The sequence below is a fragment of the Crinia signifera genome, chromosome 19 (genome assembly GCF_055691185.1).
Source record: "Crinia signifera chromosome 19, ASM5569118v1, whole genome shotgun sequence".
Classification (NCBI taxonomy): Eukaryota; Metazoa; Chordata; class Amphibia; order Anura; family Myobatrachidae; genus Crinia; species Crinia signifera.
Window position 1 is genome coordinate 1,197,704 of NC_139226.1, and position 16,309 is coordinate 1,214,012.

Sequence of the window (16,309 nt, forward strand, 5' to 3'; positions counted from 1 at the left end):
TACGCAGGCGTGGCCAGGTGTGTGAGGGGAAGTCATGTGATGTCAGCTCCGCCCCCGATCAGCCTGATTCTATCACAGCCGCTGAGTAAGTCCTGGGCTACGCACACACTGCACACACTGGGGATTCATTATATGGTGAGGGGCGTGCCCAGGTGTGTGAGGGGAAGTCATGTGATGTCAGCTCCGCCCCCGATCAGCCTGATTCTATCACAGCCGCTGAGTAAGTCCTGGGCTACGCACACACCGCACACACTGGGGAATCATTACATGGTGAGCGGCTGTTTTCTTGGAGTGTTGGGAAATACGCAGGTGTGGCCAGGTGTGCGAGGGGAAGTCATGTGACAACAGCTCCGCCCACGATCAGTCTGATTCTATCACAGCCACTGAGTAAGTCCTGGGCTACGCACACACTGCACACACTGGGGAATCATTACATGGTGAGCGGCTGTTATCTGGGAGTGTCTGTTAATACACAGGTGTGGCCAGGTGTGTGAGGAGAAGTCATGTGACATCAGCTCCGCCCCCGATCAGCCTGATTCTATCACAGCCGCTGAGTAAGTCCTGGGCTATGCACAGACTGCACACACTGGGGATCATTACATGGTGAACGGCTGTTATCTGGGAGTGTCAGGGAATACGCAGGCGTGGCCAGGTGTGTGAGGGGAAGTCATGTGACGTCAGCTCCGCCCCGATCAGCCTGATTCTATTGCAGCAGCTGAGTAAGTCCCGGGCTACACACAGACTGCACCCACTGGGGAATCATTATATGGGGAGCGGCTGTTATCTTGGAGTGTCGGGTAATACGCAGGTGTGGCCAGGTGTGCGAGGGGAAGTCATGTGACATCAGCACCGCCCCCGATCAGTCTGATTCTTTCATAGCCACTGAGTAAAGGGCCCCATACATCAGCAATTAATTGTGACAATTTTCAGATATGGAGATGATTGCCACAATTAATTTTAGATGTGTGGGCTCCCCCTTTTGGCAATCCCAATCAAAATCGCCAATCGATTGCTTAATCAGGTTTTTAAACATGCTTAATAATCTGGTATTATCTGCAGATCTATTTTATATGTGTGGGCATTCCCAATTCGTCTTCTTCAGCTATTTACATTATGAACAGCAATCGATTGGGCAATTTCCAGATATGAAGATGCAATCTTTAGATGGAAAAACCTGCCGATCACTGAAATAAATCTGTAATGATGGGGCCAATTAGTCCTGGGCTACGCACACACTGCACACTGGGGAACCATTACATGGTGAGCGCCTGTTATCTGGGAGTGTCAGGGAAAATGCAGGTGTGGCCAGGTGTGTGAGGGGAAGTCATGTGATGTCAGCTCCGCCCCCGATCAGCCTGATTCTATCACAGACCCAGAGTAAGTACTGGGCTACGCACACACTGCACACACTGGGGATTCATTATATGGTGAGGGGCGTGCCCAGGTGTGCGAGGGGAAGTCATGTGATATCAGCTCCGCCCCCGATCAGCCTGATTCTATCACAGCCGCTGAGTAAGTCCTGGGCTACGCACACACTGGGGAATCATTACATGGTGAGAGGTTGTTATCTGGGAGTGTCAGGGAAAATGCAGGTGTGGCCAGGTGTGGGAGGGGAAGTCATGTGATGTCAGCTCCGCCCCCGATCAGCCTGATTCTATCACAGCTGCTGAGTAAGTCCTAGGCTACACACACACTGCGCACACTGGGGAATCATTACATGAGAAGCGGCTGTTATCTAGTAGTGTCAGGTAATACGCAGGTGTGGCCAGGTGTGTGAGGAGAAGTCATGTGACATCAGCTCCGCCCCGATCAGCCTGAATCTATCACAGCCGCTGAGTAAGTCCTGGGCTACGCACACACTGCACACACTGGGGAATCATTACATTGTGAGCGGCTGTTATCTGGGAGTGTCAGGTAATACGCAGGTGTGGCTAGGTGTGTGAGGGGAAGTCATGTGATGTCAGCTCCACCCCGATCAGCCTGAATCTATCACAGCCGCTGAGTAAGTCCTGGGCTACGCACACACTGCACACATTGGCGATTCATTACATGGTGAGCGGCTGTTTTCAGTGAGTGTCAGGTAATACGCAGGCGTGGCCAGGTGTGTGAGGGGAAGTCATGTGATGTCAGCTCCGCCCCCGATCAGCCTGATTATATCACAGCCGCTGAGTAAGTCCTGGGCTACACACAGACTGCACACACTGGGGAATCATTACATGGTGAGCGGCTGTTATCTGGGAGTGTCAGGTAATACGCAGGTGTGGCCAGGTGTGTGAGGGGAAGTCATGTGTCATCAGCTCTGCCCCCGATCAGCCTGATTCTATCACAGCTGCTGAGTAAGTCCTGGGCTACGCACACACTGGGGAAGCATTACATGGTGAGCGGCTGTTATCTGGGAGTGTCAGGAATACGCAGGCGTGGCCAGGTGTGTGAGGGGAAGTCATGTGACATCAGCTCCGCCCCGATCAGCCTTATTCTATCACATCCGCTGAGTAAGTCCTGGGCTACACACACACTGCACACACTGGGGAATCATTACATGGTGAGCAGCTGTTATCTGGGAGTGTCAGGTAACACACAGGCGTGGCCAGGTGTAATCAGGGAAGTCATGTGACGTCAGCTTGCCCTCCGATCATGTTGATTCTACAGCAGTCGCTGAGTAATGTCCTGGGCTACGCACAGACTGTACACACTGGGGAAATATTACATGGTGAGCAGCTGTTATCTGGGAGTGTCAGGTAACACACAGGCGTGGCCAGGTGTAATCGGGGAAGTCATGTGACGTCAGCTCCGCCCCCGATCATGTTGATTCTACAGCAGTCGCTGAGTAATGTCCCGGGCTACGCACACACTGCACACATTGGCGATTCATTACATGGTGAGCGGCTGTTTTCAGTGAGTGTCAGGTAATACGCAGGCGTGGCCAGGTGTGTGAGGGGAAGTCATGTGATGTCAGCTCCGCCCCCGATCAGCCTGATTCTATCACAGCCGCTGAGTAAGTCCTGGGCTACGCACACACTGCACACACTGGGGAATCATTACATGGTGAGCGGCTGTTATCTGGGAGTGGCAGGTAATACACAGGCGTGGCCAGGTGTGTGAGGGGAAGTCATGTGATGTCAGCTCCACCCCCGATCAGCCTGATTCTATCACGGCCGCTGAGTAAGTCCTGGGTTACGCACACACTGCACACACTGGGGAAACATTACATGGTGAGCGGCTGTTATCTGGGAGTGTCAGGTAATACGCAGGCGTGGCCAGGTGTGTGAGGGGAAGTCATGTGACATCAGCCCCGCCCCCGATGACCCTGATTCTATCACAGTCGCTGAGTAATGTCCTGGGCTAAGCACACACTGCACACACTGGGGAATCATTACATGGTGAGTGGCTTTTATCTGGGAGTGTCAGGTAATACGCAGGCGTGGCCAGGTGTGTGAGGAGAAGTCATGTGATGTCAGCTCCGCCCCCGATCAGCCTGATTCTATCACAGCCGCTGAGTAAGTCCTGGGCTACGCACACACTGCACACACTGGGGAATCATTACATGGTGAGCGGCTGTTATCTGGGAGTGTCAGGTAATACGCAGGCGTGGCCAGGTGTGTGAGGGGAAGTCATGTGATGTCAGCTCTGCCCCGATCAGCCTGATTCTATCACAGCCGCTGAGTAAGTCCTGGGCTACGCACACACTGGGGAATCATTACATGGTGAGCGGCTGTTATCTGGGAGTGTCAGGTAATACGCAGGTGTGGCCAGGTGTGTGAGGGGAAGTCATGTGACATCAGCTCCGCCCCGATCAGCCTGATTCTATCACAGCCGCTGAGTAAGTCCTGGGCTACGCACAGACTGCACACACTGGGGAATCATAACATGGTGAGCGGTTGTTATCTGGGAGTGTCAGGGAAAATGCAGGTGTGGCCAGGTGTGGGAGGGGAAGTCATGTGATGTCAGCTCCGCCCCCGATCAGCCTGATTCTATCACAGCTGCTGAGTAAGTCCTAGGCTACACACACACTGCGCACACTGGGGAATCATTACATGAGAAGCGGCTGTTATCTAGTAGTGTCAGGTAATACGCAGGTGTGGCCAGGTGTGTGAGGAGAAGTCATGTGACATCAGCTCCGCCCCGATCAGCCTGAATCTATCACAGCCGCTGAGTAAGTCCTGGGTTACGCACACACTGCACACACTGGGAAAACATTACATGGTGAGCTGCTGTTATCTGGGAGTGTCAGGTAATACGCAGGCGTGGCCAGGTGTGTGAGGGGAAGTCATGTGACATCAGCCCCGCCCCCGATGACCCTGATTCTATCACAGTCGCTGAGTAATGTCCTGGGCTAAGCACACACTGCACACACTGGGGAATCATTACATGGTGAGTGGCTTTTATCTGGGAGTGTCAGGTAATACGCAGGCGTGGCCAGGTGTGTGAGGAGAAGTCATGTGATGTCAGCTCCGCCCCCGATCAGCCTGATTCTATCACAGCCGCTGAGTAAGTCCTGGGCTACGCACACACTGCACACACTGGGGAATCATTACATGGTGAGCGGCTGTTATCTGGGAGTGTCAGGTAATACGCAGGCGTGGCCAGGTGTGTGAGGGGAAGTCATGTGATGTCAGCTCTGCCCCGATCAGCCTGATTCTATCACAGCCGCTGAGTAAGTCCTGGGCTACGCACACACTGGGGAATCATTACATGGTGAGCGGCTGTTATCTGGGAGTGTCAGGTAATACGCAGGTGTGGCCAGGTGTGTGAGGGGAAGTCATGTGACATCAGCTCCGCCCCGATCAGCCTGATTCTATCACAGCCGCTGAGTAAGTCCTGGGCTACGCACAGACTGCACACACTGGGGAATCATTACATGGTGAGCGGCTGTTATCTGGGCGTGTCAGGGAATACACAGGCGTGGCCAGGTGTGTGAGGGGGAAGTCATGTGACATCAGCTCCGCCCCGATCAGCCTGATTCTATCACAGCCGCTAAGTAAGTCCTGGGCTACGCCCAGACTGCACACACTGGGGGATCATTACATAGTGAGCGGCTGTTATCTGGGAGTGTCAGGTAATACGCAGGCGTGGCCAGGTGTGTGAGGGGAAGTCATGTGACATCAGCTACGCCCCCGATCAGCCTGATTCTATCACAGCCGCTGAGTAAGTCCTGGGCTACGCACACACTGCACACACTGGGGAATCATTACATGGTGAGCGACTGTTATCTGGGAGTGTCAGGTAATACGCAGGCGTGGCCAGGTGTGTGAGGAGAAGTCATGTGATGTCAGCTCCGCCCCCCGATCAGCCTGATTCTATCACAGCCGCTGAGTAAGTCCTGGGCTACACACACACTGCACACACTGGGAAATCATTACATGGTGAGCGGCTGTTATCTGGGAGTATCAGGGAATATGGAGGCGTGGCCAGGTGTGCGAGGGGAAGTCATGTGATGTCAGCTCCGCCCCTGATCAGCCTGATTCTATCACAGCTGCTGAGTAAGTCCTGGGCTACGCACAGACTGCACACACTGGGGAATCATTACATGGTGAGCGGCTGTTATCTGGGAGTGTCAGGTAATACGCAGGCGTGGCCAGGTGTTATCGGCGAAGTCATGTGACGTCAGCTCCGCCCCCGATACAATGATGAGTGTAGCATAGCTCTCCACATGTAGGGCCGGTGTAAGGCTTCTCAGCACCCTAGGCAAAACTCCATACTGCCACCAATACCCACTTTCCAACCATTTAACATTCCGGAATGTCAGGGAGGCTCCCAAAGTTAGTATGGTCCTCCCAGGTTCCCCGGGAAGGTGGGAACACCCTCTGCTTTCTATGAAGGACCTCTGCACTCTCCCCTACAGAGTACAAGGTGGAGGTGGCACCAAAGTAGGGAAGTATATCTCAAGGGAAAGTATGGAGGTCAGGTCTTAGAAGTTCCACAGCCGCCACCTGCATTAAGGGGGAGATTCTCTAAGATTCTCCACCCCCCTTCGCAATTTTAATTGTCGCATATGCACTGACATATGCGATAATTATGGCACAGGACAGCTCTTGCGGTAAGAGCTGTCCTTTGCGGTGAGAGTCGCCGGGTCCCAGCAGGTCCCGGTGGCTCCCCCCTCCCTCCCACACCCGGCGCTGCTGCGCCGGGCTCTCCTCCTCCCTGCACCCGGAAGAGGATCAGTGCAGAGAGGAGGTCACAGGTCCGGGCAGCACAGCTCTGTGCTGCCCGGACACAGGTGAGGGGGCGATGCGGGGCGGCAGCGGGGGTCCATGCGGGGTGGCGGGGGGTCGTTGCGGGGCGGCAGTGGGATGCGGTAGAAGCCCATTGGCTTCTATGGGGCATTGCCAGAATTTTCTGACGATGCCCCCCACCGCGGTGACCCAGCGGGGGATGCTTACAGCATCCCAAAATGCGGTAAAAACCCCGATAACGGGGTTTTTTACCTTAGATAATCTCCCCCTAAATGTAAAACAAAGATCCTCCTAGACATTTTTATTTGCAGACTTGGTGGCGCCCCCTAGATCCCAGCGCCCTAGGCAGCTGCCTAAAGCTGCCTAATGGTAGAGACGGCAGTGTCCACATAACCCACAGCAGCTCTTAGTTATTGTATGTGGCACCACAACACGGATTGGCCCATGAGGTTAGTGTCTGGGTGCTGTAGCTGGTGGCAACTCACAGAATGTGGCCCCTTCCTGGTATACATAGGGCACACTCCCATTCTATACCACAGCAGTTATTGTACATGGCACCACAACACGGATTGGCCCATGAGATTAGTGTCTGGGTGCCATAGCTGGTGGCACCTCACAGAATGTGGCACCTCACAGAATGTGGCCCCTTCCTGGTATACACAGGGCACACTCCCATTCTATACCACAGCAGTTATTGTACATGGCACCACAACACGGATTGGCCTATGAGGTTAGTGTCTAGGTGCTGTAGCTGGTGGCACCTCACAGAATGTGGCCCCTTCCTGGTATACACGGGGCACACTCCCATTCTATACCACAGCAGTTATTGTACATGGCACCACAACACGGATTGGTCCATGAGGTTAGTGTCTGGGTGCTGTAGCTGGTGGCACCTCACAGAATGTGGCCCCTTCCTGGTATACACAGGGCACTCTCCCATTCTATACCACAGCAGTTATTGTACGTGGCACCACAACACGGATTGGCCCATGAGGTTAGTGTCTGGGTGCTGTTGCTGGTGGCACCTCACAGAATGTGGCCCCTTCCTGGTATACATGGGGCACACTCCCATTCTTTCGGGCACACTCCCATTCTATACCACAGCAGTTATTGTACGTGGCACCACAACACGGATTGGCCCATGAGATTAGTGTCTGGGTGCCATAGCTGGTGGCACCTCACAGAATGTGGCCCCTTCCTGGTATACACAGGGCACTCTCCCATCCTATACCACAGCAGTTATTGTACGTGGCACCACAACACAGATTGGCCCATGAGGTTAGTGTCTGGGTGCTGTAGCTGGTGGCACCTCACAGAATGTGGCCCCTTCCTGGTATACACAGGGCACACTCCCATTCTATACCACAGCAGTTATTGTAGATGGCACCACAACACGGATTGGCCCATGACGTTAGTGTCTGGGTGCTGTAGCTGGTGGCACCTCACAGAATGTAGCCCCTTCCTGGTATACACAGGGCACACTCCCATTCTATACCACAGCAGTTATTGTACATGGCACCACAACACGGATTGGCCCATAAGGTTAGTGTCTGGGTGCTGTAGCTCGTGGCACCTCACAGAATGTGGCCCCTTCCTGGTATACACAGGGCACTCTCCCATTCTATACCACAGCAGTTATTGTACGTGGCACCACAACACGGATTGGCCCATGAGGTTAGTGTCTGGGTGCTGTAGCTGGTGGCACCTCACAGAATGTGGCCCCTTCCTGGTATACACAGGGCACACTCCCATTCTATACCACAGCAGTTATTGTACATGGCACCACAACACGGATTGCCCCATGAGATTAGTGTCTGGGTGCTGTAGCTGGTGGCACCTCACAGAATGTGGCCCCTTCCTGGTATACACAGGGCACACTCCCATTCTATACCACAGCAGTTATTGTACATGGCACCACAACACGGATTGGCCCATGAGATTAGTGTCTGGGTGCCAAAGCTGGTGGCACCTCACAGAATGTGGCCCCTTCCTGGTATACACGGGGCACACTCCCATTCTATACCACAGCAGTTATTGTACATGGCACCACAACACGGATTGGCCCATGAGGTTAGTGTCTGGGTGCTGTAGCTGGTGGCACCTCACAGAATGTGGCCCCTTCCTGGTATACACAGGGCACACTCCCATTCTATACCACAGCAGTTATTGTACATGGCACCACAACACGGATTGGCCAATGAGATTAGTGTCTGGGTGCTGTAGCTGGTGGCACCTCACAGAATGTGGCCCCTTCCTGGTATACACAGGGCACACTCCCATTCTATACCACAGCAGTTATTGTACATGGCACCACAACACGGATTGGCCCATGAGATTAGTGTCTGGGTGCCATAGCTGGTGGCACCTCACAGAATGTGCCCCTTCCTGGTATACACAGGGCACACTCCCATTCTATACCACAGCAGTTATTGTACATGGCACCGCAACACGGATTGGCCCATGACGTTAGTGTCTGGGTGCTGTAGCTGGTGGCACCTCACAGAATGTGGCCCCTTCCTGGTATACACGGGGCACACTCCCATTCTATACCACAGCAGTTATTGTACATGGCACCACAACACGGATTAGCCCATGAGGTTAGTCTCTGGGTGCTGTAGCAGGTGGCACCTCACAGAATGTGGCCCCTACCTGTTATTGTAATATTGGGGAAGGGGGAAAGGGAAGTTTTGCCTTTGCACAAGTCTCAATGAAATTTTATGAGAATAAGATTTGTTAATATATTTGATTCCACAATTACAAAAATAATTGATACGAACATATCGATCTTGTTTATAAGTGGAGGTTCTCCCTGTGTATACTGCTATTCGACTAGACAATTAGTTAAGGAAATTATTCAAATAAAGGCTGTGTATTTACTGGCTTATATTAGATCTGTTTGCATAGGAACAGGGCACTACACTGCAGGTTAATGGGAACATTAATAGAACGGTTTGATACAATTGTTGCAAAAGAGACCACTAAACAACAGTGTTTCTTTCACTCTACTTGACACATTGCAAGTGTAATAAAATCACCTTGTAGCACGCCAGGCACCACGCCAGCAAGGTGATATGTGCGCCACATTGCCATCAAATTGATTGAGCCCCTCTGCTCCAGACCATGTTGAAGTAAGGGTATTCGGATTTTACAATTGTTTTGTTTGTCCTGTCAGAAAAAAAAACAAAAACCTTTTTTGTTCTTGACAACTGTTGCATGTTCAATGTGATGTTTGTAGACGTATTTATGTACTAACAGTCGGTCCCTCCATATTTTAATTAAATAATCAAATAAAAGTTATACTATCAAATTTACAAGTTGTGCCCCCAAAAAAGTCAGAGTTCTTTTCTTTCTTCCTGGTATACACAGGGCACACTCCCATTCTATACCACAGCAGTTATTGTACATGGCACCACAACATGGATTGGCCCATGAGGTTAGTGTCTGGGTGCTGTAGCTGGTGGCACCTCACAGAATGTGCCCCTTCCTGGTATACACAGGGCACACTCCCATTCTATCCCACAGCAGTTATTGTACATGGCACCACAACACGGATTGGCCCATGAGATTAGTGTCTGGGTGCTGTAGCTGGTGGCACCTCACAGAATGTGGCCCCTTCCTGGTATACACAGGGCACACTCCCATTCTATACCACAGCAGTTATTGTACATGGCACCACAACACGGATTGGCCCATAAGGTTAGTGTCTGGGTGCTGTAGCTCGTGGCACCTCACAGAATGTGGCCCCTTCCTGGTATACACAGGGCACTCTCCCATTCTATACCACAGCAGTTATTGTACGTGGCACCACAACACGGATTGGCCCATGAGGTTAGTGTCTGGGTGCTGTAGCTGGTGGCACCTCACAGAATGTGGCCCCTTCCTGGTATACACAGGGCACACTCCCATTCTATACCACAGCAGTTATTGTACATGGCACCACAACACGGATTGCCCCATGAGATTAGTGTCTGGGTGCTGTAGCTGGTGGCACCTCACAGAATGTGGCCCCTTCCTGGTATACACAGGGCACACTCCCATTCTATACCACAGCAGTTATTGTACATGGCACCACAACACGGATTGGCCCATGAGATTAGTGTCTGGGTGCCAAAGCTGGTGGCACCTCACAGAATGTGGCCCCTTCCTGGTATACACGGGGCACACTCCCATTCTATACCACAGCAGTTATTGTACATGGCACCACAACACGGATTGGCCCATGAGGTTAGTGTCTGGGTGCTGTAGCTGGTGGCACCTCACAGAATGTGGCCCCTTCCTGGTATACACAGGGCACACTCCCATTCTATACCACAGCAGTTATTGTACATGGCACCACAACACGGATTGGCCCATGAGATTAGTGTCTGGGTGCTGTAGCTGGTGGCACCTCACAGAATGTGGCCCCTTCCTGGTATACACAGGGCACACTCCCATTCTATACCACAGCAGTTATTGTACATGGCACCACAACACGGATTGGCCCATGAGATTAGTGTCTGGGTGCCATAGCTGGTGGCACCTCACAGAATGTGCCCCTTCCTGGTATACACAGGGCACACTCCCATTTTATACCACAGCAGTTATTGTACATGGCACCGCAACACGGATTGGCCCATGACGTTAGTGTCTGGGTGCTGTAGCTGGTGGCACCTCACAGAATGTGGCCCCTTCCTGGTATACACGGGGCACACTCCCATTCTATACCACAGCAGTTATTGTACATGGCACCACAACAAGGATTAGCCCATGAGGTTAGTCTCTGGGTGCTGTAGCAGGTGGCACCTCACAGAATGTGGCCCCTACCTGTTATTGTAATATTGGGGAAGGGGGAAAGGGAAGTTTTGCCTTTGCACAAGTCTCAATGAAATTTTATGAGAATAAGATTTGTTAATATATTTGATTCCACAATTACAAAAATAATTGATACGAACATATCGATCTTGTTTATAAGTGGAGGTTCTCCCTGTGTATACTGCTATTCGACTAGACAATTAGTTAAGGAAATTATTCAAATAAAGGCTGTGTATTTACTGGCTTATATTAGATCTGTTTGCATAGGAACAGGGCACTACACTGCAGGTTAATGGGAACATTAATAGAACGGTTTGATACAATTGTTGCAAAAGAGACCACTAAACAACAGTGTTTCTTTCACTCTACTTGACACATTGCAAGTGTAATAAAATCACCTTGTAGCACGCCAGGCACCACGCCAGCAAGGTGATATGTGCGCCACATTGCCATCAAATTGATTGAGCCCCTCTGCTCCAGACCATGTTGAAGTAAGGGTATTCGGATTTTACAATTGTTTTGTTTGTCCTGTCAGAAAAAAAAAAAAAAAACCTTTTTTGTTCTTGACAACTGTTGCATGTTCAATGTGATGTTTGTAGACGTATTTATGTACTAACAGTCGGTCCCTCCATATTTTAATTAAATAATCAAATAAAAGTTATACTATCAAATTTACAAGTTGTGCCCCCAAAAAAGTCAGAGTTCTTTTCTTTCTTCCTGGTATACACAGGGCACACTCCCATTCTATACCACAGCAGTTATTGTACATGGCACCACAACATGGATTGGCCCATGAGGTTAGTGTCTGGGTGCTGTAGCTGGTGGCACCTCACAGAATGTGCCCCTTCCTGGTATACACAGGGCACACTCCCATTCTATCCCACAGCAGTTATTGTACATGGCACCACAACACGGATTGGCCCATGAGATTAGTGTCTGGGTGCCATAGCTGGTGGCACCTCACAGAATGTGGCCCCTTCCTGGTATACACGGGGCACACTCCCATTCTATACGGGCACACTCCCATTCTATACCACAGCAGTTATTGTACGTGGCACCACAACACGGTTTGGCCCATGAGGTTAGTGTCTGGGTGCTGTAGCTGGTGGCACCTCACAGAATGTGGCCCCTTCCTGGTATACACGGGGCACACTCCCATTCTATACGGGCACACTCCCATTCTATACCACAGCAGTTATTGTACGTGGCACCACAACTCGGATTGACCCAGGAGGTTAGTGTCTGGGTGCTGTAGCTGGTGGCACCTCACAGAACGTGGCCCCTTCCGGGTATACACGGGGCACACTCCCATTCTATACCACAGCAGTTATTGTACATGGCACCACAACACGGATTGGCCCATGAGGTTAGTGTCTGGGTGCTGTAGCTGGTGGCACCTCACAGAATGTGCCCCTTCCTGGTATACACAGGGCACTCTCCCATTCTATACCACAGCAGTTATCGTACATGGCACCACAACACGGATTGGCCCATGAGGTTAGTGTCTGGGTGCTGTAGCAGGTGGCACCTCATAGAATGTGGCCCCTTCCTGGTATACACGGGGCACACTCCCATTCTATACCACAGCAGTTATTGTACATGGCACCACAACACGGATTGGCCCATGAGATTATTGTCTGGGTGCGGTAGCTGGTGGCACCTCACAGAATGTGGCCCCTTCCTGGTATACACAGGGCACACTCCCATTCTATACCACAGCAGTTTTTGTACATGGCACCACAACACGGATTGGCCCATGAGATTAGTGTCTGGGTGCCATAGCTGGTGGCACCTCACAGAATGTGGCCCCTTCCTGGTATACACGGGGCACACTCCCATTCTATACCACAGCATTTATTGTACATGGCACCACAACACGGATTGGCCCATGAGATTAGTGTCTGGGTGCCATAGCTGGTGGCACCTCACAGAATGTGGCCCCTTCCTGGTATACACGGGGCACACTCCCATTCTATACGGGCACACTCCCATTCTATACCACAGCAGTTATTGTACGTGGCACCACAACACGGTTTGGCCCATGAGGTTAGTGTCTCGGTGCTGTAGCTGGTGGCACCTCACAGAATGTGGCCCCTTCCTGGTATACACGGGGCACACTCCCATTCTATACGGGCACACTCCCATTCTATACCACAGCAGTTATTGTACGTGGCACCACAACTCGGATTGACCCAGGAGGTTAGTGTCTGGGTGCTGTAGCTGGTGGCACCTCACAGAACGTGGCCCCTTCCGGGTATACACGGGGCACACTCCCATTCTATACCACAGCAGTTATTGTACATGGCACCACAACACGGATTGGCCCATGAGGTTAGTGTCTGGGTGCTGTAGCTGGTGGCACCTCACAGAATGTGCCCCTTCCTGGTATACACAGGGCACACTCCCATTCTATACCACAGCAGTTATCGTACATGGCACCACAACACGGATTGGCCCATGAGGTTAGTGTCTGGGTGCTGTAGCAGGTGGCACCTCATAGAATGTGGCCCCTTCCTGGTATACACGGGGCACACTCCCATTCTATACCACAGCAGTTATTGTACATGGCACCACAACACGGATTGGCCCATGAGATTAGTGTCTGGGTGCCATAGCTGGTGGCACCTCACAGAATGTGGCCCCTTCCTGGTATACACGGGGCACACTCCCATTCTATACGGGCACACTCCCATTCTATACCACAGCAGTTATTGTACGTGGCACCACAACACGGTTTGGCCCATGAGGTTAGTGTCTGGGTGCTGTAGCTGGTGGCACCTCACAGAATGTGGCCCCTTCCTGGTATACACGGGGCACACTCCCATTCTATACGGGCACACTCCCATTCTATACCACAGCAGTTATTGTACGTGGCACCACAACTCGGATTGACCCAGGAGGTTAGTGTCTGGGTGCTCTAGCTGGTGGCACCTCACAGAACGTGGCCCCTTCCGGGTATACACGGGGCACACTCCCATTCTATACCACAGCAGTTATTGTACATGGCACCACAACACGGATTGGCCCATGAGGTTAGTGTCTGGGTGCTGTAGCTGGTGGCACCTCACAGAATGTGCCCCTTCCTGGTATACACAGGGCACACTCCCATTCTATACCACAGCAGTTATTGTACATGGCACCACAACACGGATTGGCCCATGAGGTTAGTGTATTGGTGCTTTAGCTGGTGGCACCTCACATAATGTGGCCCCTTCCTGGTATACACGGGGCACACTCCCATTCTATACGGGCACACTCCCATTCTATACCACAGCAGTTATTGTACGTGGCACCACAACTCGGATTGACCCAGGAGGTTAGTGTCTGGGTGCTGTAGCTGGTGGCACCTCACAGAATGTGGCCCCTTCCTGGTATACACGGGGCACACTCCCATTCTATACCACAGCAGTTATTGTACATGGCACCACAACACGGATTGGCCCATGAGGTTAGTGTCTGGGTGCTGTAGCTGGTGGCACCTCACAGAATGTGGCCCCTTCCTGGTATACACAGGGCACACTCCCATTCTATACCACAGCAGTTATTGTACGTGGCACCACAACACAGATTGGCCCATGAGGTTAGTGTCTGGGTGCTGTAGCTGGTGGCACCTCACAGAATGTGTCCCCTTCCTGGTATACACGGGGCACACTCCCATTCTATACCACAGCAGTTATTGTACATGGCACCACAAAGCGGATTGGCCCATGAGGTTAGTGTCTGGGTGCTGTAGCTGGTGGCACCTCACATAATGTGGCCCCTTCCTGGTATACACAGGGCACACTCCCATTCTATACCACAGCAGTTATTGTACATGGCACCACAACACGGATTGGCCCATGAGGTTAGTGTCTGGGTGCTGTAGCTGGTGGCACCTCACAGAATGTGGCCCCATCCTGGTATATACAGGGCACACTCCCATTCTATACCACAGCAGTTATTGTACATGGCACCACAACACGGATTGGCCCATGAGATTAGTGTCTGGGTGCCATAGCTGGTGGCACCTCACAGAATGTGGCCCCTTCCTGGTATACACAGGGCACTCTCCCATTCTATACCACAGCAGTTATTGCACATGGCACCACAACACGGATTGGCCCATGAGGTTAGTGTCTGGGTGCTGTAGCTGGTGGCACCTCACAGAATGTGGCCCCTTCCTGGTATACTAGGGCACACTCCCATTCTATACCACAGCAGTTATTGTACATGGCACCACAACACGGATTGGCCCATGAGGTTAGTGTCTGGGTGCTGTAGCTCGTGGCACCTCACAGAATGTGGCCCCTTCCTGGTATACACAGGGCACTCTCCCATTCTATACCACAGCAGTTATTGTACGTGGCACCACAACACGGATTGGCTCATGAGGTTAGTGTCTGGGTGCTGTAGCTGGTGGCACCTCACAGAATGTGGCCCCTTCCTGGTATACACAGGGCACACTCCCATTCTATACCACAGCAGTTATTGTACATGGCACCACAACACGGATTGGCCCATGAGATTATTGTCTGGGTGCTGTAGCTGGTGGCACCTCACAGAATGTGGCCCCTTCCTGGTATACACAGGGCACACTCCCATTCTATACCACAGCAGTTATTGTACATGGCACCACAACACGGATTGGCCCATGAGATTAGTGTCTGGGTGCCATAGCTGGTGGCACCTCACAGAATGTGGCCCCTTCCTGGTATACACGGGGCACACTCCCATTCTATACCACAGCAGTTATTGTACATGGCACCACAACACGGATTGGCCCATGAGATTAGTGTCTGGGTGCCATAGCTGGTGGCACCTCACAGAATGTGGCCCCTTCCTGGTATACACGGGGCACACTCCCATTCTATACGGGCACACTCCCATTCTATACCACAGCAGTTATTGTACGTGGCACCACAACACGGTTTGGCCCATGAGGTTAGTGTCTGGGTGCTGTAGCTGGTGGCACCTCACAGAATGTGGCCCCTTCCTGGTATACACGGGGCACACTCCCATTCTATACGGGCACACTCCCATTCTATACCACAGCAGTTATTGTACGTGGCACCACAACTCGGATTGACCCAGGAGGTTAGTGTCTGGGTGCTGTAGCTGGTGGCACCTCACAGAACGTGGCCCCTTCCGGGTATACACGGGGCACACTCCCATTCTATACCACAGCAGTTATTGTACATGGCACCACAACACGGATTGGCCCATGAGGTTAGTGTCTGGGTGCTGTAGCTGGTGGCACCTCACAGAATGTGCCCCTTCCTGGTATACACAGGGCACACTCCCATTCTATACCACAGCAGTTATCGTACATGGCACCACAACACGGATTGGCCCATGAGGTTAGTGTC